We start from the raw sequence: 5,061 nt of genomic DNA, 5'->3' as shown, positions 1-5,061 counted from the left end.
AAAAGAAGGGAGGTTTAATAACAACAGTTGCAGCTGGGAACAAATTAATTATTTGTTAAAAGAAAGAAAGACACACAGGCCTTCTTATAACAATTTTTGACCATAGAATTGCATGTGGTACAAAATGATTGTTTGCCAAAACATACGTCAATGTAATTACCATACATAAAAAATAATTACCATAATTATGTAATTACCATAAATAAAAAATAATGAACATCTGCAGTTCAGACACATATGTCTTTAACCGTCTGACCTTTATCATAGTAAACTTTCACCCAGTAAACATGTATAGTTACATAGTTTGAAAAAAGACATCAGTCCATCCAATTCAACCTAAGATGTGTGTGTTTGTTTGATGTTAACCGTACATTGTATACCCCCTTATGTTGTGGTCTTTAAGGTGCCCATTTAATAGTTTTTTAAGCTATCGATGCTCCCTGCTGATACTACTGCTTGTGGAAGAGAATTCCACATCCTTACTGCTCTGACAGTAAAGAACCCCTTACGTCTTTTAAGGTTAAACCGTTTTTCCTCTACTTTTAGTGAGTGGCCACGTGTCTTATTGTATTCCCTTTCTCTGAAAAGTTTGTTCCTTATGCTAGGGTCATCACCAGTACAGTATTTGTACATTGATATCATATCCCCCCTCAAGCGTCTCTTCTCCAGAGAGAATAAGTTCAATGCTTGTAGTTTTTCCTCATAGCTGATGTCCTACATTCCCCTAATTAGTTCTGTTGCCCTTCTCTGGACTCTCTCCAGCTCCAGCACATCCTTCCTGAAGACCGGTGCCCAGAACTGAACGGAATACTCCAGAATTGGCCGGACCAGAGTCTTGTAGAGTGGGAGAATAATCTCTTTATTTCTGGAGTGAATCCCCTTTTTTATACATGCCAGTATTTTGTTGGCTTTGCTTGCAGCGGCTTGGCATTGCATGCCACTGACAAGTCTTTTGTCCACTAGTACCCCCAAGTCTTTTTCCATCTTAGATTCACCCAGAGGTTCCCCCCTAATGAATAGCTTGCTTTCGTGTCTCTGATGCCCAAGTGCATTACTTTACATTTTTCAACATTAAACCTCATCTGCCATGTAGTTGCCCACCCTATTATTTTGTTCAGGTCTGCTTGTAAGGTTTCCACATTCTGCATCAAAGATATTGGCATGCTTAGTTTAGTATCATCCGCCAATACCGAGATTGTGCTAGATATCCCCTCCTCTAGGTTGTTTATAAATAAATTAAACAGGATTGGTCCCAGGACAGAACCTTGGGGGACCCCTCTTTCCACACCCGCCCAATCTGAGTACTCCCCATTTATCACCACCCTCTGGACTCTCCCCTGGTGCGAGTTCTCTATCCAGGTACTCACCCTATGGTCCATACCTATGTAACTTAGCGTTTGTACAGTAAGCGTTTGTGGGGAACTGTGTCAAATGCCTTTGCAAAGTCCAGATACACCACATCCACAGGCTTTCCTTTGTCTAGATGGCAACTCACCTCATCGTAGAAGGTTAATAGATTGATCTGGCAAGAAAGATTTTTCATGAATCCATGCTGATTACTACTAATAATACCGTTCTCATTACTAAAGTCTTGTATGTAGTCTCTTAACATCTCCTCCAAAATCTTGCAGACTACTGATGTTAGGCTGACCGGCCTATAGTTACCTGGGATATATCTCGGCCCTTTTTTTAATATTGGTACCACATCTGCTTTTTTCCAATCAGCTGGCACCATACCCGTCTGTAGACTATCCTTAAAGAGCAAGAATAATGGTCTGGCTATCACCTGGCTGAGCTCTTTAAGAACCCTCGGGTGCAAGCCATCCGGTCCCGGTGATTTATTTATGTTAAGTTTCTCTAGTTTAGTTCTAAGTCTATCTTCTGTTAACCATGGGGGTACTTCCTGAGGTGTATTATTTAATTTAGTATTACAAGCTGGGTTAGTGAAGCCCCCTAATTCTTTTGTGAAGACTGAAGAGAAGAAATTATTTAATACTTTCGCCTTCTCTCTGTCCTCTGTGGCCAGATTCCCTTCATCGTCTTTTATGGGGCCAATGTGTTCTGGCCTCGCTTTCTTACTATTTATATACTTAAAGAATTTCTTGGGGTTATATTTACTCTCTTCCGCTATATGTCTTTCGTGTTCTATTTTAGCCACCTTGATTTCGCCTTTACATTTCTTAGTACACTCTTTGTAATGCTTGAATGCTGCCAATTACCCCTCAGCCTTGTATTTTTTGAAGGCCTTTTCTTTAGTATTAATATGCATTTTTATATTGGAGTTTAGCCACCCAGGGTTTAGTTTTGCTCTTTTAAACTTATTTCCCTTTGTAATTCACTGGGCAATCCCTTTGTTTATTATGCTCTTGAAGCACTCCAATTTTTCCTCCGTGTTCTTTGTTCCCAGGGTTCTATCCCATTTGATATTTTCTAGCAAAGAGCGCAGTTTTGGGAAATTGGCTCTTTTGAAATTCAGTGTCCTTATATTAGCCTTGTGTTTCCTGTTACTATGATTAATACTGAAACTTATTGACCTAGGGTCACTGTTTCCTAAGTTGCCCGTATTTCTATATCCGTGAGCAGGTCTGTATTGTTGGTAATCAGTAGGTCTATTACCGCATTGTTTCTTGTCGGTGCGTTTACCATCTGACCGATAAAATTGTCCTAGAAAACATTAAGGAACTGCTGAGCCTTGGATGAATGCGTGGTTACTTCTGCCCAGTCTATATCTAGATAATTAATGTCCCCCATTATAATGACATTTCCCATCCTTGCAGCCACTCCAATCTCTGAAAAGAGGTCTGCCTCCCCCTCCTCCCTCTGATTGGGGGGCCTATAGCATACGCCCAATATTACTTTCCCCATAGTGCCTTCCCAATGAAGTTCTACCCATAAGATTCTACCTCATCCATAGCTCCATTATTAATATCATCCCTCATATTTACCTGTATACTGTTCTTAATATACAGACATACCCCTCCCCCTTTTTTACCTTCTCTATCCCTGCGATAAAGGGAATACCCCTGAATGGTCGCCAGCCAATCATGAGAGCTGTCGAACCAAGTCTCTGTAATCCCCACAAAATCAAAGTCCTCCTCATACATCAGCAGCTCCAACTCTCCCATCTTGTTGGCCAGGCTTCTAGCATTGGTATACAAACCTCGTAATTTTGACCGGATGCAAACTATATCCTCATTTGTTATTGTTTTTAGGCTGCTCTTGTGATCTTTCCCCATACCCACCTTGGATTTTGGAACTCTGAACACCCTACCGCTAATGTCCCCATTTGTGCCCGCTGAACCTTGCTCCCCTCTGGCTAATTCTACATCTGTACCCTCCCCCCCATCACCTAGTTTAAAAGCCCCTCTAACTTGTTGGCCATCTTCTCACCCAGTATGGTTGCACCCTCCCCATTTAGGTGCAATCCGTCCCTACCTGTCTTTCCTTTCACTTTCTCCCGCCCTCACTGGAGGAGTTCTTCCCCTGGCAGCTAGGGGCGTCGCTCTGCTCAAGCAATGCTGGTCCCTGACTGGTTTCCCCAACATCATGCAACAGGGCGAATTTATTGGGGTGCTCCTCCTCCTTGCCTTGTTCCATTCTACCCCTCCTAACTGTCACCCATCTACTTTGCTCTGATGCCTGCACTCTTGTATCTCCACCCTCCTCTGTGCAGGCCCCTGCCCGCACCTGACGGGTACGCTCCCAGCTCTCCTTCAGTATGGACATTCTTCTCAGTGTTGCCAGTTACTTCCCTAGATTCAGGACCTGAACTTCCAGGAAAGCAATGTGCTTACATTTTGTGCAGCTGTATTCGCCCTCGATCGCATGGTCGAGGAACGTATACATGCCACAAGATGTACACCGAATAGCATCTCCCCACCCGCTGGGCATTGTACCCACTAATCTAATATGATGGGGATTCAGTAATTTAAGTCTGTCCTGTGTGGCTGTTTTCTAGCTTCCTAACTCTACTTTCTTACCCTCTGGTACTCCGTGACACTCCGTGACACTCACAGGCACTCACTGACACTCACTGACACACACAAGCACTCACTGACACTCACTGACACACACAGGCACTCACTGACACTCACAGGCACTCACTGACACTCTCACGCTAAGGTATTCTTCCCAGTTGCTAAGGTATATAAACCGCCCCTGTCCCAAATCCAAAGGAGGGTGACACCACATGGTCGAAAATTGGATCCTGAAGAAGCCTGTATTTTGGGCAAAACACGTTGATCCATATCTTGCGTGATCCTCCCAAAAAACAGACAATTGTATCATTTGGTGATATGTACAACACAATATAATTTTATACTCATTGTTTCTTGTATTTTTGTAACCATCTAATATCTTTGTATGAAACAATAAAATATGTATTGTTTTTAATTCTGGTACACAGTGACTGACTTTTGGGCACATTAAAATCTCCATTTCCCAGTGTTCTCCTCCTCCCCCTTTTCCCCTCCTTCGTGGGGAGACCTGGGATACACTTTGTGTTTCTACACCTGTATATGTTATTTGTAGTTAGTAGGGCCCAGAAACATTGGTGCACATTATGCAATTTGTTATCCTAAAACACAATGACATTGATACTAATTTAAAAAAAATGTTTTTTTTAATCCTAATTAAAATATACTGACCCTGACTTTAACCTTGACCTTTGACTCTGACTTGACCTTTGGCGTTGACACTAACTTTAAGGGTTTGTTCACATTTGACTAAATCTTTAATGCTCCTATAGCATTTGGATGGCATTAGTATGGACGTCAGACAGGTGTCAATAAGCTTTAGTATGAGGCATTTTACAAGCGTTAAAAATTCCTCCTTTCTCCCTATGCACGGTTTCAGTGCATTTGATGAGCGTTAAAACTGCTCCACAATGGAAAGTGACAAAAATAAACAAATTTTAACACGCCAAAACCGTGCCGCAAACGTCTGCCAGAGTGTTTGCGAAGTGTTACCATAGACTTGAATGGGAGGTATTGGAAGGCTTCAAACTCCCACTGACTCAACATGCTTTAATTTTGAAGTGAAGCAATGGTAACACTTCATGCC

This window comes from Pelophylax lessonae, assembly GCF_965119305.1.
Source record: "Pelophylax lessonae genome assembly, chromosome: 10".
NCBI lineage: Eukaryota > Metazoa > Chordata > Amphibia > Anura > Ranidae > Pelophylax > Pelophylax lessonae.
Note: the sequence above shows the minus strand (reverse complement) of the source record.